The sequence below is a fragment of the Lepisma saccharinum genome, chromosome 9, assembly GCF_977018435.1.
Source record: "Lepisma saccharinum chromosome 9, izLepSacc3.1, whole genome shotgun sequence".
NCBI lineage: Eukaryota > Metazoa > Arthropoda > Insecta > Zygentoma > Lepismatidae > Lepisma > Lepisma saccharinum.
This window is the reverse complement of record NC_139237.1, coordinates 46,156,257-46,183,679: the sequence shown is the minus strand read 5'-3', so window position 1 is coordinate 46,183,679 and position 27,423 is coordinate 46,156,257. Positions and strand designations below refer to the sequence as shown.

General features: G+C 35.3%; 1 long non-coding RNA gene across 1 annotated transcript; it reads left to right on the top strand.

Annotated features, from left to right (window-relative positions):
- Positions 1 to 148: 148 nt before the first annotated feature.
- Positions 149 to 25,939, top strand: LOC145992650 (uncharacterized). Its single transcript, XR_014442188.1, has 3 exons — positions 149 to 251; positions 4,021 to 4,080; positions 25,763 to 25,939. It is a non-coding gene; the product is annotated as an uncharacterized LOC145992650 (long non-coding RNA).
- The last annotated feature ends 1,484 nt before the right edge of the window (positions 25,940 to 27,423 follow it).

The window sequence follows — 27,423 nt, the reverse complement described above, 5'->3', positions numbered from 1 at the left end:
CCCGGGGAAACGGCATCACATTCCCTGTGCAGAAAATCATCGTAAAAGTAGGAGTTAAGCATTAGAAAATAAAGGACTTTCTGTAATGGAGAAGTTATGCATTTAGCGCAGTATAAATACAGCACGTAGTGGTAACTATAAACAAAAACTCCGAGGTAACTATGGAGATTTCTATTCTGAAATTTCTTCCGTACAATTTATATTTGGCAATGCCATTTATATTGGTCCTCTGTGCATGGATCGGTAAACCGGTAAGATAACATCCCACTGTGGAAAATAATTAAGAATAGTTTTACATGTGTTATTCAAAGCGGTTGGTACTAATTCCGTGATATCATATCTTGGCAATTGACAATTGAAATATTGTATTTACTTAAGTACACTTCAGTAAATGCCTGTGATTCTTTTGAAATCCTAAAATGTAAGCATGTTTTTTTCTGTTTTTATTAAACTCGAAATTGCCGAAATTTCACATTTTCATATATAATCATTTATTATTTGATATTTTTTTCGCAGGTCACTTGATATCAGTAGTTGTCTCGCACAAATAGGCAAAATGTCGATTGATTATATGTTTATCTATTACTGTAAAACAATAAATTTTTCCTTTTCATGAAAAGCCTGTTCCTAATGAATTTATGCATGACAAAAAAAATCTGCAATTTGTTTATATGTATTATTTGTTATTAAGCCAAAATCATCTAGTTTGAACGTTAATGAAGAAACATATGGTAAAATAGCTGCAAGAGTGTTTCTCCTATGTTACAAAGAATGAAAGGTGTTATATTGCAGCGTCTATCAAACGTCTTAGGACGGCGAAATTTGATACATTTCAACTCAACTTACACAGAGCGTTTGTGGGTTGCCTGTAGAGTTAGGCTCAATTTCAGGGTTGCCACATGCACAATAGACATGCGTGAAATAAGCGAAAGGAATAAAACCAAGAATTGTGAATTTAAAATTATATAGAAATTCAGTGCTATGTTGCAAATGACAAAATACTTGTCGAAAGAAATAGATTTCCTCTGCTTAAAGAAAGTTGATTTTCTACTATTTTAACGTTGATAATTCTACGCGAAAAAAGAGAAGAAATAAGAGAAGAAGTGAAAGGATAAGATAAAACCAGTGGAGGGAAGGAAAGAGAGGATAGAAGTGGAGAAAAGAAGAAATGAGAGGATAGGAAAGAAGATGAGAGAGAGAGAGAGAGAGAGAGAGAGAGAGAGAGAGAGAAAAGGGTCAGAGAGAGAGACAGAGAGAGTGATGAAGCAGAGGGAGAAAGGGTGGAATAAAGGGGGAAACGAGATGAGATGAGAGGTGACGAGAAGACGAGAAGAGGAGAACGAACAGGAGAGGAGGGGACGAGAAGATGAGATTGCAGATAAGTGTGAATAAATAAATGGAAAATTGTGCAGTGGACTCTGGAATCGAAGACACGAGAGGAGATAAGAGGAGTGGAGAAGAGCGGGATGGAGAAAAGAGGCGAGAATAGGAGGCAATATGATAGAGAAACTGAGAAGAAGAAGGTAATATGAGAGGGAGAGAGAAAGAATAACGGAGACTAGAGAAGGAACGATATTGTAGATAGTTGCATAAAATATCGTCTTAGCGTCTAGAATTAATGCATTGATCAAATGATCTACATGAAACAACCAAAAACATTTTAAATTGCGATCTAATACATTTTCGGGGTGAAATTTATTTTGGCTGAGTTAAGAGCAAAATAAGATTTTCTGCTTAAAATTTCCGAAATCTACCTGCGATTACAACACTAAAAAATGAATTTAATTTTCATACTTATAACAAGTTTCCAAATTTTTCCTCTTCTCAGTTTGTTGAAATGAGGATTTTATTCTATAATATTTCACGTATAGGGGGCGTTACCCCCACACCCCTCTACGCCTTCATGGCGTGGTGCTAAGCACAGGGGAGCACGTTACCTTTTTTATTCTATAATATTTATTTCATCGTTAATGCCAAACGGAACCATCCTATCTCACACGGCGTGAACAATGAACACAATGGGATATATCTAAAACTTGCGAAAGATTTCTGCCACCTGAAGGGTTTGAACCTATAGTCATTAAATTGACAGTCCTCAATGGTAACCACTACCCTACAAACTTCCGTTCCTTGTGTTAACGCTTAAAAGAAATAGAAGGATCTGGCCAGTGTGAAATGTACTGTATGTGCATCTCACCTCCTACGTGTATTGTGTAAAGAATACTTGATTGTAAGAAACAAAACGAAGTTAATTTGAATCGACGGAAACATTGAATGGACATTTGCACATGGTGAAAACTATTCGTTCCAAATTGGCGCAGGTATCCTTGCACTAGCGTAACTAACACGTTCTGCGCCCTCCCAGCAACTTTCAGTTGTGCGCCCCTACTCGTTAAAAAGTATTTCCTTTCTAAAATATTAATTCAGGCCTGCATTTATATTAGGAATGTACAGATATGAAAATTCATGCATGTAATTTGAATCACTGTAGAAATTTTGGTACGAAAGATTAAGACAAACCAGTTTAATAATGATGTATCTTATTACAACTGATATTTGATCAATTTTAGTAATATCTTGGATTGTATCCAAAATAATGGCAGGAAATAGTGTATTTAGAACGTCATATATTATGCCATTGAACACCTGTTTTGAAGCCAGGGTAGTAAGTTCATTTTGAATAACAGGTCTTAAGTATTTTGTCTTGGTATTCTCATTTTCAATATTAATTTTAAGAAGTCGACAATGACTCGCTAACAACTCTATGATATTTCCCGATCTTTCGGGAAAGGTCCTTGCGGTTTACTAGGTTTGAATGGGAAAATTGAAGCTTTAACATCATCTGTCGGTATTTACGTCATTCCGTAAATACAAACCAATATCGTTATTCACAAAGTCAAAATTTGAACTTCTTGCACCTCTTGTAACAACCACATGTTCTCCTCATATTCACAAACATTTGTGTCCCCCGAAGCTCATGCGCAATTCCTCCCCTCCCGCACCGTGGGGGTTGCGGGGGTGTTATTTACGCCACTGTAACCTTGAATTCTACTCGAGTGGAGGAAGGGTACGAGTTGAATTGCTACAATTGTAAAATTTGTAATTCATCAATTTTTGTCTATATACGTATTTTTATCGGAATACAATTATATTCAGAATATCATTATCTCATGATCTTCTAACTTTGATTTTCAACATGAAAGTGCCCTTCTGAAAGTGTATCAACCAATTTTTTTTTTTAGGATGTTCCGGATCCAGACCACTGTGGCCATTTTACACTACTATTATATGTAATATTACTGTGTTCTTGTTTATATAAAAAAGTAGAAACAATAAAAATACAAAAAATTCCTAGCGAGGATAGAACCTTGGGCGCTTGCAGTTCAGTCAGAAACTCTAACCACTGTACCATATCTTCGTCATCCGCTGGGGCAACAAATTTCATTATTCTGTAGCCCTATTATTGCAAATGCCGTTCGATATATTAAAATTGTACATACATTTGAACTTTAACTTTAATTTTAAGTAGTTTTCTCTCCTGTGTCCAGTGTTCCTTTACCTGGCCATATGTCCGTTTGCCCAGAACATGCGGGGCAAATGGGCCTTGCAACACTGTGAGATTTATCAGACTATTCTGGGACAGACGTTCCTTATTTTTAAATACTGTATTGTAGTGTATGTTTCACATCTTATATGCAAACCATTATTTTTTTAATTTTCAATAGAACGTTTGAGAGTAATTTTTATAAATGAGTTTAGAGTGTCCGTTTGCCCCAAAAAATTCAAATTTCGTGTGCACACACACTTACAAATAATTAAGAAAACAAGTTGTTAATATTTGGATTTGAAATTAATTTTAGTTTATTACCAATAACCACGAAGTTTAATAATTTTTAACTAAAAATACAAGAAAATATAATTTACGTAATATAAAAGTTTATAGTTCACTTAGGTATTTATGAGTGATTAGAAATTTTAGGAAGGAGAAATTAATAATACTTTTTTTCTGAACAATTACAGTGTGAAGATAAATCAGACTGTTGCGACAATCTGGACTGCGTTGCTGGTTCATGTTTATAGGTAAGAAATGAATTTCAATTCATCATGTGACAATGTAAAATATGTAGTCAATTAGTGTTAAGAAGTCACTGTGAAGAATTCGTGTTTCTTTTTACAAGGTTAGGAAAATATGTCAAATGTTATTATTTGTTAGTTATTAGTATGTAACAAGTCTACGTCTGAGTAGACACACCGCCGTATGCCAGGTTTTGTGCCCTGAGGGCATATTTATTTTGCACGTTTTTGGTGACGTAATTGGGGGGAATATGCTTGTTTCCGGCGACGTTAATGAGTTGAAATTCTCGGAATTGTGTGTGAGTATGGTTTCTGGGGGTGGGGGATGCGAAAAAATATGTTTAATGTGTAAAACATTGTTCATTTTTAATCTTAGTAGTTACTGGAAACCTTGAGAGCTTTGTCGGTCGTTAATTGAAAAGAAGATGACGGTTGAGAAGCTAAGGGAAATGTTATGAAATTCTCGGAACCGTTGAGCGGTATGTTTGAAATGGGTTGGGGTTAAATTGCTTAAATATGCTTAACGGAAAACGTGACGTTGAAAAAAAGAAGGTATAAAAAGAAGGGATACAAGATAATAGGAACATGTGGGGATGGATGTGCTTTAACCATTCTATATTTAAACTATTACTTATATCGTCCTCAAATTTGTGCACAAAAGCTAATCGGGACTTTTAAACAAATGGAATTAAATACCCAATTTTGCCAAACTTGGGAATCGAACCCCGAACCGTTTGATTAAATACATCTTAATATTATACAATTAATTTTCATCTCCGGTCGTCATGACAATGGGGCCGCCATTTTGGCCGCCATGTTGTTGTTGTTTTTAATTTTGGCCGTAGACTCCCCTCCCATATATTCTATTGAAAGGTCTTGTTGTGCAGATTCCGAATATACGATTACTTTCACTGTTGGTTAATTAGGAAAATTTTCCGGACAGGTTTTTCAACTTTTCAAATTGACCTACATTGTGTGCACAAAAGCTAATCGGGACTTTAAGAGAAATGGAATTAAATATCCAATTTTGCCAAACTTGGGATTCGAACCCGGAGCCATTTGATTGAAAACTTCAGCTTTAACAATTTTATACATAAAACGTTGTTCTCTTTTCTCATTTTTAGTAGTTCCTGGAAACCGTGAGAGTTTTGTCGCTCGTTAATTGAAAAGAAGTGAACCTGGAACATTATGAATACAAAACAACATTGTCAGCCATCTTGGTTTGCTTTTTGAATATCTGTTCGTGCATAAATGCTTATCGGGACCGATAACACACCATCTTTTAAAAAAAGAAAAAAATAATTATTAGGAAATCTGACAACATTGGGAATCAAACCTGAGATCTCTTGATTTCAGCATTAACGTTTACACCCTATTTCCTCTTTAGTTCATTTGCTCTTTGTGCACAAAACCTAATCTGTACTTTTAATCGAATTAAATACTAATCTTGTCAAACTTGGGAATGGAACCCGGAACCGTTTGATTAAAATCATAGTAATATTATACAATTAATTGTCATCTCAGGTCATCATGACAATGGGGCCGCCATCTTGGCTGCCATGTTGGTTTTTGTTATTTTGAACGTAGACCCCCTTTCATATACTCTATGCAAATTTCTTGACGCACAGATTCCGAATCTACAATTGGCTCACCCTAGGCCAATAAGGGCCGGCTGGACAGCCCTTTAAAATTTTCCGGACAGGTTTTTCAAGGTTTCAAATTTACCTACAACAACCAGCTGACAATGAACATCACCCACGATTACTATGTAATATTATACAATTAATTGTCATCTCAGGTCGTCATGACGATTCGGTCGCCATTTGTTGTTTTTAATTTTGGCCGTACATTATATTAAAAGATCTTATTGTGTTGATTCCGAATATTAGAATTAAGTTTCCAATTTTGCCAACATAGGGAATCGGACCCGGAACTGTTTGATTAAAAACATCAGCGCTAACCATTTTATATTTAGCTATTATTTATATTGTCCTTCTCTCTGTGTACCAAAGCTAATCGGGACTTTTAAACAGATGGAATTAAATTTCCAATTTTGACAACCTCGGTAATCGAACCCGGAACCATTTAATTAAAAACTTCAGCTTTAACAATTTTATATTTTAACTAGTAGCTATGTATTTCGCCCACAACCCCTCCGCCGCCGCCGCCGACGCCACCGCCACTGCACTCAAAACACAGCCGCCATAATGTTTTATATATATATAGATTGTATTTTCCCACAGATGGACTAAACGGGTCCTATGTTTGGGGACCAATAGCAATTCCTACCATTTGAGGGGTGGGGAATGCGGAAAACATGTTTAATGGCACACAAACTTGACGTGAGATGATGAATCTACTTTTTCACACAATTCCGTTCCACCTGCGCATCACGCGTTTTTTTGTCTCCCTACTGGTTCAAGATCATCGATGTGGAATGGAGTCATTACATTTATTGCTTGCCTCCTTGCCTTTTCTCAGATCGTATCGCGAACTTTCGGAGCATCCATACGGTAATATTAAAAACGCAGCAGCTGGCAACCTTGGCGAGATACTCGCACACGCGCGCGCAATCATAAGCAAGGTTCCACAGTTCGCACTACAGATATTTCCCCCTCTTCCTCCCTTGCACCCACCTTTCTGATTCATAGCCACGCACAAGCAGAAAGAATGTGGCGGAAGCACTTACGAAGGAAATACGTATAGAGGGAAGACAGATGAAAGGGAAGAAATGGGAGCAAGGGACAGAAAACAGATCAAATGAAAGATGTGGCCGTAAACCTAAGTCTCCCTTCCCAAAAAAGACAATGAAATCTCGGGAGTAGCCGTTTCCTTATAATACTGCAATAGAGTCTTGCTCCACAGCGCATGAATTTTTCATATGCATGCACCAAAACCAGAGCTACATACGTGGAACCAGTGGCGTGCCCAGAAAGTCAGGGGCGCAATATGGTGCTCTGTTTTACTCATGAAAAATCAGGAATATGGTCCTTCACTATGGTTAGAAAGGAAGGATAGCGGAAAACATGTTTAATGCGTAAAACGTTGTTTCTTTCTTATTTTTTAGTAGTTCCTGCAAACCGTGAGAGTTTTTTCGGTTGTTAATTGAAAAGAAGCGAACCTGGAACCTTTTGAATACACAATAACCTTTTCAGCCATCTTGTTTTGCTTTTTGAATATCTGTTTGTGGATAGATGCTAATCGGGACCGATAACACACGTCTTCTTTTTTTTTTTAAAAAAAAAAAAATAATAATTTTTAGGCAATTTGACAACATTGGGAATCGAACCCAGGATCTCTTGATTTCAGCATTAACTTTTAAACCCTATTTACACTTTAGTTCATTTCCTCTTTGTGCACAAAAGCTAATCGAGACTTTTAAACAAATGAGCCCTTTGCATCACTTCAGGTGAGAGATCTTGGACCACTCCCTGTACAGCCCTGGCCTTGCATGTACCCACTTGTAACTCTTTATTCAACTGAAGAAGTTTCTGACAGGACAAGGATTTGACAGCTGCACTGCGTTAGAGATAGTTCCAGTCATTGCTGTCAGACATATATGCCATAGGCATACAAAATTTAGTTCCATGCTACGAGAAATACCAGAACAGCGGTGGTGATTATGCTGTTACTAATACAATAAATTACAACTTATATTCTGTTTTATTTATGCCTCATGGGTAGGGACGTTGATTTTTTTTTTGTATTTTCAAATTGGTGTATTTTTTATTTTTTACTATTGGATTTCATGGAATTGTTTGTCGTTTTAGGACCGCCCAGAACAGTGGCGCCGCCGTCGTCACTGCACACAAAACACAGCCCCCATAATGGTTCATAAAAATACTATTTCCCACAGATGGACTAATCGGGACCTATATTTGGGGACCAATAGTAATGGACTCCACTTGAGGTGTAAAGATTCGGAAAACATGTTTAATGCATAAAACGTTGTTCTTTTTTCATATTTTTAGTAGATCCTGGAAACCGTGAGAGTATTGTTGCATGTTAGTTGAAAAGAAACGAACCTGAAACCTTTTGAATACACAACCACATTGTCAACCACCTTGTTTTGCTTTTTGAATATCTGTTCGTGCATAAATTCTAATCGGGACCGATAACACACTTCTTATTAAAAAAGAGAAAATAAGTATTAGGCAATTTGACAAAATTGGGAATCGAACCCGGGATCACTTGATTTCAGCATTAACTTTTACCGCCATGTTGTTGTTTTTAATTCTGGTCCTAAACCATTCCTTTCCATATATTACATTGAAAGGTCTTCTTGTGTAGGTTCCGAATATTAGAATTAAGTTTCCAATTTTGCCAAAATAGGGAATCAAACCCGGAACCGTTTGATGAAAAACTTCAGCTTTAACCATTTTATATTTAACTATTATCTTTATTGTCCTTCTCTCTGTGTACAAAAGATAATCGGGACTATTAAACAGATGGAAATAAATATCCAATTTTGACAACCTCGGGAATCGAACTCGGTATTTAATAAAAAGATTCTACTTATTATACAGGGTGGCTCAATAAGTCACTTAACACCCCCAGTACAAGGCCACTTCGGCATGGGACGTGAAAATGGCGATGACCAATCGTTGCCTGGCCAAGGGGGAACCACATTGACGTCACAAGCATGGTCGCAGCCATCTTGATGTCCGCCATCTGGAATTCAACTTCATAAATTTAAATGGGAAGGGGGTCGTGCGACATATCAAAATGGGCTGGAATTTTACCAGGAAAACAACTGTGACATTTGTTTTACCTAACTTTAATTGTTGCAGAGTTAACAATACCACAAAGTTTTCGCCCTTAAATTTAAAGTTAGGTGAAAACAAATGTCACAGTTGTTTTCCTGGTAAAATTCTAGCCCATTTTGATATGTCGCACAACCCCCTTCCCATTTAAATTTCTGAAGTTGAATTCAAGATGGCGGACATCAAGAGGGCTGCCGACCATGCGGGTGACGTCAATGTGGTTCCCCCTTGGCCAGGCAACGATTGGTCATCGCCATTTTCACGTTCCATGAGGCAGTGGCCTTGTACTTGGGGTGTTAAGTGACTTATTGAGCCATAACTTTGTGGTATTGTTAACTCTGCAAAAATTAAAGTTAGGTGGAAACAAATGTCACAGTTGGTTTCCTGGTAAAATTCTAGCCCATTTTGATATGTCGCACAACCCCCTTCCCATTTAAATTTCTGAAGTTGAATTCAAGATGGCGGACATCAAGAGGTCTGCCGACCATTCGGGAGACGTCAGTGTCGTTCCCCCTTGGCCAGGCAACGATTGGTCATCGCCATTTTCACGTTCCATGCCGCAGTGGCCTCGTACTGGGGGTGTTAAGTGACTTATTGAGCCACCCTGTACATACGAGTAAAGCAAAATTACGATAAATATTTTTTAACCCACTGTTCTAATTAATATAATTGTTATAAGTTTACCTAAACAGGAGGTAAAGTTAGGTGTCCTAGGAAGATATTCAGAAAGGACGATTTTAAAGGTGGAAACGAACATTTCGCAAGAAAGGCAGAGGAGAACAGATGTATCGTGAATGCCTCAGGCAGCTGAAAAAGTGATCATGTTTTTCTCCATCGCCAAAGAGGTGGAGACTCAAAGGAATGCTATCTGAGTTGTAATAGTTTTATTTTGCTCACAGTAACCAAGCTTATATATGCATTGCCTCCAGGGAAGGGGTTTAGTGAGAAACGGAGATTTTTAGAAAACAAAAGGTATATTTCGTAATCGTTGAACTTGGACCTACAACAAGCAGAGCCGGGTTAAATTCTTTGTCACGCATTCACTGAAACCACTGCCAGGTGTTTTACCAATAAATTTTCGACACACCAAATTCAAATATAGGTCCCGATTAGTCTATCTGTGGAAAAATAGTATCTTTATAAAAGCATTATGGCGGCTGTGTTTTGTGTGTCAAATTTTCGCCACACCAAATTCAAATATAGGTCCCGATTGCAGGCTGGCGACAGACCTGGAAAACCGGGAAAAGTCAGGGAATTTGAGGTGTCAAAATGTCAGGGAAAATCAGGGGATTTTGTCTTGATTGAATTTTTTATTTATTTATTTATAGATAACATTATGGACCTCTGGACGGGAACAAGAAATCGTATTGCTATGTTTCGGCCTCAACTTTTGGCCTTTTTATGCACAACACAACTACGGCGCCAGAAACCAGTGATGGCAGGAGGAGAGAGAGAGAGAGAGAGAGAAATTTCCGGAGGGGCAAACAAATGTATTAAGCCTCTAAATATTACATGGATGGAAGGGATGGGAGCGGGTTGCGCCGTCCGATAGTTGTTGGACGTCGTATTAAGGAATTTTGTTGGACAAACTAAAGGAACATGGAAAAAATTAGGCTCCATTGATACATACAATTTTTGTCGAATATCGCCACCCAACAAAGTATCTTACTACAACATGCGACAGAAATTGCATGCATGGCACTCGTATGGAATTGATCTTTGTTGGATGTCTTCGGACTGCAATATCCAACAAAACTCGTTTCCATAAACAAGATGAGCTTTAGACTGCAAATATGCTTCTGGAATTTTATTACTCTTCTGGCTCACTTCACCTTATTTAATGAAGCAGTGCTTACAAAGGTTTTCTTTCATCATCCTGACGTATTACTGGTTTCGCACAAGTTAACATTCGTTTACAATGACAATGCACTATTCTTAGATATCAAGAATAATCCAACAAAACGGAATATATATATATATATATATATATATATATATATATATATATATATATATATATATATATATATATATATGTGGAAAGCAACGGGAAGCTACCGCATATATCTTTTCCCTAGAAAAACTGCAATCATGATGAGTCATTCCAAGGCAAAATATTCCGGACGTAAACTAGCCCCCCATTCGGATGTCCGGGAGGGGGATGTCTGGGAAGGACACGTTATGACAAAGGACACTGATGGGGAAAAGAGAAGCAAACCGAAGGTAAGATTAAGGATTGGAACGTGGAATGTCAGAACCCTGTTACAGTCGGGAAAGCTAGAAAACTTAAAGGCAGAAATGAGAAGAAACAAAGTAGATGTTATGGGAATATCAGAAGTGAGGTGGGAACAGAATGGTGAAATAGTGAGTGATGAGTTCAAGATGTTTTATTCTGGAGGTGATCAACAAGGATACCGTGGTGTGGGAATAGTGCTAGGACCACGTGTGAGACATAAAGTTATAGCAGTGCGTTATGTGGATGACAGGATTATAATGGTGAAACTTCAAGGAAAGAAGAAAGACTTAGTGTTAATTCAAGTGTATATGCCACATAGTGGGTTGTCAGAAGAAGAAGTGGAGGAAAACTATGAGAAGATAGAGGAATTGATGGAAAAAGAGAGAAAGGGATCGTGCATTATCGTAATGGGTGATTGGAATGCTGTAGTAGGAGAAAGGCAGGATGGAAGTACAGTAGGAAGATATGGATTAGGCGAGAGAAATGAGAGAGGGGAAAGCCTGGTAAATTTCTGTAAAAGAAACTCCCTAATTGTTGGAAACACACTGTTCCGGCAACATAAGAGAAGGAGGTACACCTGGATATGTCCAAGAGATTGTAAAAGATACCAGATAGATTACATACTGGTACAAGAAAGATTTCGAAATTGTTTGAAAAATGCGAAGACATTGCCAGGAGCTGACATTAATTCAGACCACATCTTGCTAATAGGAGAAATCAATCTTACATTGAAGAAGATAACCCAAAACCAGGTGAGCAAGAAACCTCACTTAGAGAAGCTAAGGGAAGAAGACGAAAGACAAAAATTTGCAGTACATTTCCAAGGAAACTATAATAAGTTTAAAGCTAGTTGTAACAATAAGGATGAGATGTGGGATGGAATAAAAAGCTGCTTACAGAAGGCAGTGGATGAAACAATAGGCTACAGGGAAAGGAAAAGTGCAAAGAAACCATGGATTACTGAAAGTATGCTGGAAAAAATGGAGGAACGGAGAAAATGGAAGAATGTAAATACAGAAGAGGGAAGACATAATTACAAGATACTGAATAACCAGCTAAGAAGAGAAACTGACAGGGCAAAAGAACAATGGATGAAACAAAAATGTGAAGAAATTGAAGAACTGGAAAAAAGAGGAAGGTATGACTTGATGTATCGTGAAGTAAACTGCTTGGGCTTCCAAAAGAAGAAATGGAAAACAATGTGGATGATAGAAGACGAGGAAGGATGTGAAATCACAGACAAAAAAGGAATATCGAATGTGTGGGGAAAGTACGTTGAAGATCTCTACCAGAAAGAGAATCGCCCAGACAGTCTGAATGTAGAAAATGAAGACGACGTGCCTGATGATGAGAAAGGATACTATATCCTGAATGAAGAATTTGAGCAAGCACTCAAAGAAATGAGGAATGGGAAAGCAACGGGCACTGATGAAATTCCTGTTGAACTTATCAAATGCCTGGGAGATGGAAAAAGAGAAATACTGCACTTATGCAATGAAATCTATGAGAAAGGGGATTGGCCACAAGATTTCACGGAGACTGTTTTGGTACCTCTGCAGAAGAAAAGCAATGCCAGAAAATGTTCTGAGTACAGGACAATCAGCTTGATATCTCACTCGGCAAAATTCTTCTAAGAATTCTGAACAGACGCCTATACTCGAAGGTCAGTGGCGAGTTAGAGGAAGAACGGTTTGGTTTCAGGAAAGGAAGAGGTACAAGAGATGCAATTGGTTTACTGAGGACCATTGGGGAAAGATATTTAGAGAAAGGAAAGGAGGTGTTTGTAGTATTTGTAGACCTGGAGAAAGCCTTTGATAGAGTGAATTGGGTTAAACTTTTAGAAATTCTGAAGAAAATTGGCGTAGATTGGAAAGAGAGAAGACTTCTAAGCAACTTATACATGAATCAAAGAGTTAAAGTGAGAACAGGAGACGAAATGACAGAAGGCTGTGAAATTGGAAGAGGAGTACGACAAGGATGCTGCCTATCGCCTACTTTGTTTAATATCTATTTAGAAGATATAGTGAAAACTTGTTTCCAGGGCACAGGAGGTGTCAAATTGGGAGGAAGAAGAATAAACTGCATAAGATTTGCTGATGACATGGCATTATTCGCTCAGGATGAAATAACCATAAATAGTATGTTAGAAGAGTTAAACAGCAGATGTGAGCAGTATGGAATGAAGATTAATGTAAAGAAGACAAAGGCAATGGTTATAGGACGGAAACCAAGGAATATTAATGTGAGAGCAAACAGTGAAAGAATCCAGCAAGTGGATAGCTTCAAGTACCTCGGATGCACTATAAGCAGTGACATGAGCTGCAACCAAGAAGTGAAAATGAGAATCGCAATAGCAAAAGAAGCTTTCAATAGAAGAAAAAATGTTTTTTGTGGACCCATGGACATAGGTCTAAGGAAGAGATTAGTGAAATGTTTTGTGTGGAGTGTAGCACTATATGGTGCAGAAACCTGGACGTTGAGAAGAAATGAAGAGAAACGACTCGAAGCTTTTGAAATGTGGACATGGCGAAAAATGGAGCGTGTAAAATGGACAGACAAGGTAAGAAACGAAGCCGTACTGAAAAGAGTTGGTGAAAAAAGATCTATACTGGAGACCATCAAGAAGAGGAAAAGAAACTGGTTAGGACACTGTCTAAGAAGAAACTGCCTGCTAAGAGATGCCTTGGAGGGAATGGTTGAAGGAAGAGAAGTCCGTGGAAGAAAGAGATATCAGCTTATGGATGATATTAAATTAACTGGGTCGTATGCTATTACGAAGCGTAAGGCAGAGAACAGGGAAAGCTGGAGATTGCAGTGAAAAACCTGCCAATTAGGCAGAAAACAATTAATGAATATATATATATATATATATATATATATATATATATATATATATATATATATATACATATATATAACTCTAACTGAAAGAAGAAACACTAATGTAAAGTGTAATATGCTGATAGCTGTGGGTGTTGCAGTTCTAGAATTGTCTAAATTAGAAATATATACATTGGATTAGGATATAATGAAACCTAGATACAAAGATAAAATTAAAATAGCATACATGGATACTGATTGTCTTATATATGAAATAGAAACACCTGATTTATTCAGTGATTTGTTCTTTATGAAAGAATATCTTGATTTTAGTAATTATCCAGAAAAATATCCATTACACAATCTCAAAAACCACATGGTCGCTGGGAAAATGAAAGATGAGGCAGCAGGGTCTATATTAACAGAATTTCCTGGTCTAAGACCAAAAATGTAATGCCTAAATATTGATGGCGAAGAAAAAATAAAAAAAATTAAGGGTGTAAGTCGAGCATGTACAAGAAAACTTACAATGGAAGATTTTAAAGAATGTTTTTCTTAAAAAGAAAACAAAATTGATGTCTGCATATCATCTGACTAACACATTAGCTAGGGTGCATACAATAATTAGAAAAAAAATAGCCCTCAATGGGGATGATAATAAATTGCAAATATTAAATTGCAATGTCCATACTAGAGAATATGGACATTATAATACAAATAAACAATGTGATAAATGTTAATCCAAGTTTTTTAAAAAAATTGATATAGATATTAATATTATATTTTTTAACATTTTTATTATTTTTGTTTAATTTATTGATATTTTATATAATTGATTTTTACATCTTATTGTAATATCTATTTGCGGAGTTAGGTGGTGTAGAATAGCCTAAGGTTAAATTATGTTCTGATGTAAATAAATAAAAATATATCGTATTCAATTCAATTCTATTAAAATTGTTCTATCACTCCCTCATTTTTAACATCATATATATATGTGATTTCTCTACAATTAAAATTGCATTGCATATGTTATTTTCATCTAAAGTTTCATGAAACTCACATATTAACTTAATATTGGTTCGATCATTAATAACTACCAATTTTCTTTATGATGCATTTATTAAAAACGTTGGTCTGTGAATTATAAACTCGTCTGGATTATAATACATATTGCTGTTTCCCTCAGTTACTCTCTCAAATGAACTAAATGCTTCATATAACTTCAAATAGTCTTGATCTGCAATGTTTAAATTGTATTTTCAAGTGGGAATACCTCATTTCGACCATTCTTCAGGTATACATTTTTAATTTTACAATTATCAAACTGGCTGCTATCTTTCTCCTGATTGTCATCTCTCCCTGTCTGAAACAATACATCTACAAACTCTGGCATATAGTATTGTAGAGATTGAAACTGATTAGTAATATCGAATTCAAAAAATTTACCCTCTACTGGCAACTGTATGCATTGATGTTGTATCGGAATTTGAGGATTTTTCAAAATATTGGCTTTGTGTTTGAGAGCATAATTCATATTCAACTATAGGCATGCGTAACTCCAGAGACTGAATCACACATTTTGCAGCTTCGGGTAAACTACAAACTTTTGTATCTCATTATTGAATTATGATCATTGGGTGTTCTGCGAAATATGATACTTAAACCACCTTTCCACATAATTTCTTTATAATGAGAGAAAAAGCCAAATAACAATCTCATGGGGAACAGTACTGTGTAACTTTTTGTTATGATTTTTGTTCCAACCTCGAATCCACCAATTTTATAATATACACTCTCTGATTTGGATAATTTTAATGTCCCCACTGTAGTGGATGTAATTACAGGATAATCAATTCTGTCAATGACTGTACCATGCTTTCTGATTTCAATTTGTGAGAATAAAAATGGAATAAAATTATCTATAAGTTTTACATTAGCAGTAACTGGATATTCTTCGCTATTATTTTTTTTTACAATATCAAATTTTATATACAGATCCATAACTCTCGATATTTTCCATTTGGTATTTATTTATTTATTTTAAATATTAATTTCTATATTGCTGTGGTATTAGCACCGGCAGAATCGATGATCTCATTTTTCTCATTTGTAATTTTTATCTCTATGTAATTAACATTATCAAGAGAAACAGGGAAATAGACTGGTGGGATTAGGGAATAGATGATAGGTTCCATAAATTCTGAATTTTGTCTTAAATGTAGAAATGATACCTGTCTCCTTGTGGCTACCAAATGATTTTTCTTCAGCTTTGATAATCATACCTTTGGCAATGTTGAAGTGAATATTCAATGCTGCTATAGCTAAGAATTTTGGTATAAATGTACCTATGTGCCTAATACTTGCTTCTAATTTGCTATTGTTGGCGAAACCTTGAAGTTTGCAGATGGTAGATAGGTCTACTGTTTTTTTGGTAGATACGATCTCCACTCTGTGCGTTACAGAGTTTTGAGATATCTTGAATACGTTCGTCGTTGTAATAAATCTTAACATGTTTTAAATAATGAATTAATTCTGTAGGCGGTACCCCTCGGAAAGTATCGAAAATAAAAGCATTGTTATCTTGTTTATAATAGCATATCCAGTGTGTACCGATATTTTTCGACATGTCCAAATTCACCACGCCACATTCTCGTGAGAAAGGGGGACTATCTTTAGGGAGAGAATCAGACATGAAAAAACCCCTGAAATGTTGAATTTTAAATATTTTCACAAAAGATTCAATGTCTTGGTTTTTGAGCGCTTCTTCTTTTTTCTTTTTGCTCTGGACTTCACACAACTGCCTTATTTTATTTCCATTTCCAGAATATGACGCTTCTGCTCTTCTAGTTCTGCATTATTCTTTTTTGAATCATTTACAGTTTTGGCAATAGCTGCAATACTCCCGGCTAAGCTCCCCACTGCCCCTAAAGCTGCCAGGATGGCTGGAATGCTGAATATAAATCCTCCACTATGTGACTTTTTTCTTGTATTTTGCAAACGTTTTAATCGTGGTGTACTAAGCAATAATATCATTCCATTTCCTTTGGCTATACATTGTTTCTTCTTTTCCTGTTGTTTTTTATTTAAAATTGGATTTACTTTTAAATTTTTAAGATCATGATATGGAATTTGGTACACAATTTCTTTAGGTATCATGTTTTTTTTTATTATTATTTTTTCAGGGTATTTATATTTATATATATATATTACCGACCCCATCCTAATTTTTGTTTTGTATTCATAGCAATTGTTGTACCCAATGCTGTTATTCGTTCACCTAATGATGCATCTCTGCTGGTTAATCTTCCAAATGCTGTCTCTTCCAATTTTTGATCAGCCACACGACAAGCATCTAGATCTGCGTATGTGTTCAATGCAATATCATGTTCTTTACAAGCTGCATCGAGAGGATCGATCCCCCTGTCCCCATTTTTAATCGTTTACCAAGTTTTGTCCCAGGACCACAGTATTGGTAACCAGGTACATGCAACTCAAATAGGAGCTTATTAATAATATCATTTACCAAACCTCGACCCTCTGATATATTTTAAAATTTAGGGGGTAGAGTATTAATAATTTTAATTAAGTATCCTATACCTTTGGGATCATTTACAAAAAAAAATGAGATAGTTTTTTGCTAATCATGTTTACAATACCCATTTTCTTGTTGTAAAAGTTGTTGTTTCCAGCATTTACCTCCCCAAAAAATCTATCTATGATTTTTCTCACATCATCTAACAACACAAAATCTTTAGGTAAAGTATTGTATTGTTTGATACCACTACCAGTTTTGAGTTGGTTCCAGATAGGTTTAATAAGATTCTTGTATTTGTCACTTCTGCCCCTTAACACGATTTTGACTGGCATCATTATTTTGATATAGGCATCAGATAGTATCAAAATATCGGAGTAACTCTGATAATCTTCTTCTGTAAATTTTTTTGGTTGTTTCTTGGTGATGAGCTCCCATAATCCAGGAGTGCCAAGATATCTGGACCAGCTGTTTTTCACACCCAAATTAATTTTTATGTTGTCCCCTTCGAATGTTAGTCCAGATTTCCCAATTTTCCAAACCACTCCTTAATTTGACTCCATGGTCGGATACAAACCAAAGACATCATCTTTTTTAAATTTGCCAGTACTCAGACAGTCTCTTGCCAAGGGACCCAACTCGATTTTTTCAGGTTCTTCTATGGCTGCTTTAGGTGGTTGTTGGAGGGTGAGAGGTGTGTGAATACTAGATAATGGTGTAGGAAGAAAATCTGCATAATTTTTAGAAGTAAGAGGTACCAATTCATTTATGAGATTTTTATTTTGTTTTGTGACATCCTTAATCTCCTTACCAAGAACACTGATTGCATCGATAATTGGTTGGTCTTGACGTTTGTGTTGTTCATAGAATCCTCGATTCTCAGATTTCCAACCTTTGAATCGTTTGGTCAAGTAATCGCGTAAATTTGAATTATCTTCGATTTTATGTTTTGACATATTTATTTTTTGATTAGAGGTTATTTTATATCGTTTCAACGTTCAAGAAGTCGTTGATTTTATTTCTACATTTTCCATTGTTAGGTTTTCTATGCATGTCGATAGTAACAAATCCAAAATCATCACTGTTCCAACAAGATGTATAGAATTTCGAAAATTGGTTGTAATTTAAATCACCCCCAACGTAATCATCACATACAAGTTTCAAATTAGTTTGATCTTGACGAAACAAACAAATTAGGTTTGTATTATCTCGTAGTAATTGTTAGGAATTTTGGAATAAGTTTGAGCTAAATAAAAGCAGTCTATATCTTTGTGACGACCCTGTGTAATGAAATTTCGGATTTCGTTTTGATTTTCTAGAATGACGTCATCAAAAACTACAACAGAATTTCTCAAACAATCATTGAGAGGTTTTATTTTTTATGCAAATGTACCTATGTTAAGTCCCTCGTACAGCTTCATGAGTTGTTGATATTTCGGTTGTTCTAAAATTTTAGAGAATACATACAGGTGTCTATATTCCCAATCTAGCCAATTAGGGGCAAGCACTAAATTATCTACCAGCAGAGTGGTTTTTCCACAACCAGAGGGACTTACAATGAGGCACCGTATATTATCAGGTAACAACTCCCCAATTTTTTTTACTAGTTTCTACTAAATCTGGTAAACTCTGTACCACATTCTATGTTGGTGTCAAAGAATCACCTGGTATGCTTCTAGCCAACTTCTTTCTGGCAGTCCTAGCCATTTAACATACAATTTATTATTTTTCTTACGTAGTATATTTTCAATTAAATATGTATCTCGATATTTTGTTTTACAGAGTTCCTCTTCAGAGAATCTCTTCTTCAATATTTTATTATAATTATCTTTTATGATATATGTATTTCTATTCCCTGGTAAAACAGTGAATAACTCTGTACTCCAATTTTTGGTAAATCCCTTTTCAAATAAATGTTTAAATTTACTAATTCTCAATTTATCTCCTATTTTGTATTTTGGTTTCTTGGTAGTGTATTTATATTTTGACAATAAACAGTAGAAATCAACCTAGACTCATCAGACATGATTACCTCAGCTGGTTTCATGTGAATAGTTCTGTGTACTGAAGTATTATAATAATGAACTAGCTCGGGTAAAATTTATACCCATTTATAGTTACCCTGTAGTGTAAATTGCCTCCACATGGGATTTTTTAATGTTCTGTTGAATCGTTCCACTATACTCGCTTTCAAATCACTGTATGTAAAATAATGTTTAATATTATATTGTTGCAATAACTTGGTAAAATTAAAATTATAGAATTCTTTTCCTCTATCTGTCTGTAAATATTTTGGTATCCTACCCTCACTAAATATTGACTTTAAAGCCTCAGTAACAAAAAATACCTGTCTTGGATTTTAGAGGAATAGCCCACGCAAATGTACTGAATGTATCAATAACTGTGAGAATATATTTGTAACCATGATTTATCTTATGTAAATTTTTTAAAGTTCCTGTGCTAATTTCTATCAGCTCAGCTTGAAACAAATCATCTACACCTTTCGTTACCACACTCAATCGTTTGTAGTTGCGGCGAGCTGATTTATGTAATTCATTAACTATATCTTGTCTTGACATGGGGTGCTATAAGAAAATATGACATAAAATGGATTATTTTCAGGGTATATTTTTTCACTTCAAATAATAATTGGTCACACGCTTCCACATGAACACCAGATAATTGTTCATCCTCATGTATTTTATATTCCTTTGCAGATTCATCCCAATATGCAATAGGTATCTTTTCTCTGTATGGTGAAATATGGCACTTCCACATGTTTTCCCTTCTTTACATATCCAAATTTTAAGAACCTAATATTGCCATGAAGAAAAATTCATGAGTCTGACTGTAGGGATACAATTTGTAAACATTACCTGCATTAACATAAGTCCAGTGCCCTCGTACATTTGCTACACTTCTAAAGTCTATCACAGCAATGAAAAATTGACGTAATTCAAGATCGTCTAATCTGCTTAATACTGATTCCTGATATTCGTTTATGGTGCGTACCACTTCATCGTAGCTGGGTAAGATTTTCACATCGACATTCAATTGTTTAAATTGTTCTTTGAGATCATGAAGTTGTGAGGTAAAACTTGATAAAGCAGATTCTTGACTTGTTTCGAGGGTACTAATTTGTAGCTTAATGTTAGAAATAATCTCCTGTAAACTTTCTACAAGCTTCAATTTAGTACTCTGACTTGCAAGATCGTGTACCTGACTTCTGATTTCTTCAAACAATGCATGAAGTTCGTTGACTATCTGGTTGGTAGGCAAAGTAGTGATGGTGTCTTGAATTACAGCAATTTCCGCTTTAATGTTCTTGATGTCCTCTGACTTGAATATTCGATTTACTGCTCTTTTTACAGATCTTAACTCCTGGGAAGTGGGTAAATTAGCTACAGTATTTTGAAGTGTGGTCGAAGCTTGTTTGACAGCATCCAACTCCGTAGCATCTGGAACATTGCTCAAAGCATCTTTAAGTTGTTGTATGTCATCTTGTGTAGGCGTAGATTGTTGTAATATTTGTAATTTGTTCTGAATATCATATACGAGATGATAAAAATCTGATAGTTCAGATTCGATATTTAGATTTTCTAATTTGGTAATTTGTTCTTGAATTATGTTTAAAGATTCGGTTATGCTTGGCAACTTGAATTCCAGAGTTTCCTGTACATTTGTCAATTCATTTCTCATGGATTTGAAAGTGTCTTCAATATGAGCTATGCTACCCTGTATCTTCCCGACATCTTCATAAGTCTCCAACTGTAATTTGATACTGGCAACACTGCGTTATGTTACTATGTTGCAATCCACACACAAATACTACTTCTCCATAGCCATGCAATCTTAGGCACCTTGCTTTGAACGAGGACTGCAGGTTGGCATGGGTTCGATCCCCGGGGGTTTAGTCTCGGGAAATTAGCAACCGTAATCTGGTCGCAAAGACTTACTATAATAGCTGGGGGGAGGGGATACATTGGCTGACCCCCCAATTATTTCCAGCACTAGTTGAAAATCTCCACACTTAAAAGTGACGATGAAAAGCATAGGAGGCAAACTGCCACTCTATATGTGAGTCGAAAACCCTTCATGAGCTATCACACACGGAATTAATCTATTCATGGTAGAATATTAAATGAGTTCAGAGAATCGTGTGAGTTGCGTGTCACGCAAAACAATGTACTGTTCTCTCACTCCCTATTAGTGAGGAAAACAAAGGAATGTTTACTGTAACAACTATTGATTAGAATGCGATATTCGCTGCGGTTATTTTCCAGACTTACTGGCACACCACAAAGTTTGTTGACACCACAAGAGCAACTTCTCAGTAAAGGAGTGTTCACCTGTCAACCATTGATTGCAATGCGAACTCTTTACTACAAATAAGCGTCAGAAAGTTGGTTGAAACCATGGGGGAAAGACGCATAATTCTCAGTAATGTTTTTGACCTTCTTTCATGACATCATAAGCAGCCAATCGGAGACCTTTTTTTAAACGAGGAAAACCCGTTGCTTTATTGTGTTCGTGAGTACAAAGCTTGTTGCATGTGCCTATCTCGGTTATTTCATTTTGGTATGCACTCTTGAGTAGATATGCTTGCTAAAACTAAAAATGCATGTTAAAAAATTATATATACTAGAGACAGTTCGGGGCTTCAACAACTTGCTCCATCAGAGCATGAGTCTCCATCAGAGCAATTGAGTCTCCATCAGAGCAAAAAACAATATAAGCTTTTGTCAGCATAGCATGAAGCTGAAAGTTAAGCTTTTTGACTTGTGAAATTTCTCTGTTTGTGTGTTTGAAATATTATATTACCAGCTTTAACTTGTAATAATTTACATAATTATTTACTAACTTTTTTTATACAATTTGCTACAAGATTCATCAAGATTTTCTAAAACATTTTCTTAATCTTTCAATTTTAAAAAACCTCTTCAAGGTAGCTTGATATATACTGGGACTTAAAATTTGATATTTTAAAGAGAAACAATTTTGATGCACTTATGACTTGTGAATTTCTCTCTTTGGTGCTGGTTAGTGAATGTGATTGAAATTTACCAGCTTTAACTTGTAATAATTTCAAGATTCTTCAAGATTTTCTACAAGATTTTCTTAATCTTTCAATTTTTAAAAACCTCTTCCCGGTCGCTTTGATATATACTGTCACTTAAATTTGATATTTTAAAGAGAAACAATTTTGATGCACTAATACTAATTTTTTTTAAAAAAAAAGTTTTGATTGCTTCGCAATTTGCTTTAATACATTTTTTAATTTTTTTTAAGGTTTATTATTCAATACATATATATATTTATAAAATTAACTTAATCACTACACACAATATTGAATGCTTTACATCCGAGGTACGTATATATTTTTTATAAGTTTCTTCTTTAAAAAAATATATATAAGTTAAATTTCAGACATTAAAAATTAACAAAAAAATATATGTTGGTGATAATTATATATACTATACTGCAAGTAACTTTTAAAATCTGGATAATTGTAAATGTATGCTTAAAAATATACTGATTTAGGCTCGTGGGGTGAATTTGGGCCTATAGAATTGAGTAATTGAACTTTGATAAAAAACATAATTATTTTTTATGCTATAAAAATGGTAAAATTTGGATTTTTTGGATATTTTCCCCTTAGAAAATTAGCTGAAATCGGGGCAAAATAAATAATAACAAAATAAATGTTTTCAAACACATTTATACCTACTGATATTACTTACACTTTATAAGGAATAATTCCGAAAGCTCATAGCTGAATTATTTAATTGAAAATAATGTGAGAAATAGAGGTTTCTTTTTTTCACCCGAAAGAATTTTACATGCAGAGCATATGTTATGCATGTGGATAACTACTAGTGTGCCTCGTAGATTTCGCCTTCATGAAATCTTATATTGCACCCTAATTAGGTGTTTCGTTATCATGCATGAATATATGAATATATGAAAATACAATACTATTTCCCCGAACATAAGTTTTACCTAGATAACCATTGTACGTACAAATTACACAACACGAACAGCACAAATGCTTCTACAACCAACAAGAGACCATGTGTTCATCAAGACATCTTGTATGATCATGTGTAAACATCATAAGATATACCAAATCAAGCATTGGATATTTCAAATTTCCTCGCTATCCTGAAATCGCAAATGACTGAAAAAAATTGCAATATACATTTACAACATTCCATAAAAATATATTTTATTTTATCATTGCTGCTTGTAAACTTTCGCACTAAATAAGAAAAAATATTACCAAAGTCATGTCTTTACATTGCGATGAGATGAATTCTCAGAATTTAATCATATTTGTAACAAGGTTTCCCAAGCACGTGAACAAAAGCATCACAAATTCAAAAGGCCGAGGGTCGGGATGGTGTCTCTGCGGCATTGATTATAAACTTTATGTGAAAATAGCTAAAAATATGCACTTTTTGGTGGAAACAGTTACATCGAGCTACCTCCGAAAATCAATAACAAGAAAGCTGTGTTGAATATACAAAATGCCGATTACAAATGTTTTCTCTGGTGCATCATCACATATTTCCATCCAACAACAAATAATATACATAACATCTCTCACTACGATTGCCCTGAATATATTACCGAGTTTAAAAAAGCAGTGTCTCGTATCAAATAGCCAGTATATTTTTCAGCTATTGGTGAGTTTGAAAAGCATTACGAACAAGACAAAGGAAAACCTATAGCTGTCAATGTTTACAGCTACGATGAATATTTGAACACCTATGTAAATAGACGGTTACCACCACTAGCTAATGCACACATAATTAGGCTCGTATAAAAAATCGTCCACGCTTGGTAAAAAAAAAAACAATTCCTTACAGTGCAGCAGAATTACTACATGTGAGCGATGCCTCTCAATATTTCATGGAAGAGGTAAAAAGACATGTGAAGAGCATGTAGAGGAGCATTTTGAAAATTGTTTTCGACAAGCTGCAGTAAATTATTAGTTTCCATCTCAAACAATAAAATGTAATAATTATTCAGCATTTGGTAAGACATCGATTTGTGATATATGCCAATTTCGAAACAATACAATATTACCTTACATCCTGCACACCATATCCAGAAGAGCCAACTTTAGCACATATTTATAAGCATGTAACTTGCAGTTTTGCTTCGAAATTGATATGTACCTACAAGAACATTAATCCAAATCAAAAATTTATTTGTTTATATAATTTGAGTCTTCAGTGTTCAATCATGTAATCTTAAACACATTTACGATAGAAATACAAAAAGTGTAATTTGTAAACACTAGGAGTTTAGTTAGGATGGGATGGGCTCTAGTTATGATAACATGCGACAACATTGGTGAATTTTTATATTCCTTTCTCAAATAGTTTTATAATAACTTTATTCTGGAAATTGTTGCCGAAATTATATGTAATTTCGATTTTACTTTACTATGAAAATGCAGTTAGCATAATGATTGTGGTAAACTCAAAGTTTTGTAATGTAGTGATGGAAATAATGAACATGTAATACAACATATCATTATCATAGATGTTGTCAAGAGTATAATGGTAATATACTAACGTGTCAAAATATGCAATTTTTTAACTTCCCGTCAGGTTGCAGAACATTTCAGTTTCCAACTTAAGTGTACGTCCACTCGCAATTAGCCTATGCATGCAAAAAGTATTGTTGAAACGGACTGTTGACATAAATAACGTAATTTCTGTATTTGTTTCAGCTACATTTACCACTGTTACCGAAATTTACAATTTATTTAAATAATTAATTGAATTAAAATAAATAATATCTACATTAAAGAATGAAATGTCATTTCATGTAGGGAAAACAATGTTGATAAAGGTTCCAATGAGAGACATGAATATACGCACATACCGACACACTTAATTACATTTACATACATGTATTAAGCTGTTGTGAGGTTATTAATTACAAAAATATATGAGCATTCGTTCTCGTTATTCCCGCTAATAAATCAATATTTTGGCAATGATGGCTTATATCAACTTTTGATAACCTTGCATTGGTTGATCTTCCTGTGAACAAATCTGTGAGTCAAGCCATTTTCTCCTCCGTAGCCAACATAACTTTGATTGGCAGATCGAAATGTTCGCAACGCTTTCTAGTTGCATAGGTGCCAATAAAATATCTAGAGACAGTGGACTTGGCCAAATTAAATGTGACATTTGTTTTGAACAGTTCCAGGCTCTTTATGTTTAAAATATCAATATTAAATTGGTTATATAACATATTCAATATGATTCATCACACCCTTTGTTTCTGATTTTTAGAAAAGTGCATTTTGATTTTCAGGTTTCAAATATGAGGAGAAAGCTGACATTCAACGCTTGCTGCAGAGAATCAAACACGTTTTGGAATTTAATTAGAATGAATCACACGTAGATTAGAGGACTTTCAGAATATAGTATATATGTATTCATTAAAAAATCATTATTTCACTACGATTGATAAATAAATTCCTTATCCAATTACTTTTGTTTCCGAAGACAATGACCTTCCGATCCACTGGTTTATTTTCCAGATTTTTCTGGTGCCGGATAGAGAATATTAAATATCAGAAAGTAATAGAAAGAAATGAAAATGTTTATATTGAGGAGCTCTATATTTGTGATTTGAGTTCACTCCTTGTAACACTTAGCCACGATACAGGACTTTATAGTACTGTTCATCGTTTGAATATAACATCTTATAGATTGGTAGCACCTTGAGGAGAACATTCTTGGGCTCTCAAAATCGTACTGTCCATTCTGTGGTGCAACAAATAGACCGGAATGGCCTCTATCTTCCTCCATACGATCGTACGTTTCTCTTGAGTTCAACAGTTCTCTTGAGTCTTGTGGTGTACACGCTTTTTTTGAGATAAACCTACTGGAAGTAGTCCTGTGGAGCTATATCTGTTAATGTGGATGGCCAATTTACATTGCCGAATCTCAAAATGAGGCAACCAGGAAAATGTTCTAGAAGGATTACCTTTGGCACTACCTTTTTGGAGAAAAACGTGAGTAACATGTCATTGCAGCGTTCAGCAGTGACTGTATAATTGAGATTTTGCTCGACTGTATTCACCAGGCGTTCCTTTGCACTAAGAGACATTCAAAGTCGCCCAGGTGAAGGTTTCTTGGTTTAATCTGTTTCAAGGATGTTTCTCACAGCATGCAGGATTATCTTCTGATATGGTGCTTCACGCTTCTTGTAATGTTTTCTGATCGTCTTTGTGATGCAATGATGATGCTTCCACTAGTGAAGCACACACATTCTGTAACTTTTCTGACAATGCACGCCAAAATTGCAATGTAGGAACATGTCAGATTCTGTAAAGATAGTGTATCGACCGTACTTCGGTTGTCGCTGGGAGAAAAAGTCCGCTCATGGTACATGGTAAATGTCAGAGTTTCCCAAATATATCATTTCATATGGAGAATAACTGAATAAAATCGCTAGATGCAGGCGCACCTGGCACTGCACTCTGACTCAATCAATGTTGAGAAAATACTTCGTAATTTAAGAAAAAACATACTTTGTTTTATGGATATGGCATGACTAACTCCATAGATCGCATTTAATGCATAGATGCATATACATTTATCGTTATTTTATAAATTCGATAAAAACCCATTGAGACCATCAACACACATAGATTATTATTGCAAGTGACTCCTCTCTCTCTCTCTCTCTCTCTCTCTCTCTCTCTCTCTCTCTCTCTCTCTCTCTCTTCTCTCTCTCTCTCTCTCTCTCTCTCTAGCCTAATTAAACTCAAAGGTTCATGGCTTTAGCAATGAAAACCTTCTATTAGTTCCTATTCTCTGCAAGATCTATCCACTCTTTTCCATCCCTACCGATTTCCTTTAGTTCCTTCTCAACATTATCCCTCCATTTTCATCTTGGCCTTCCTACTGATCATTTACCAACAGGTTTCCCAACAAGAATCCTGTAAATTCTTCTTTCCTCTCCCA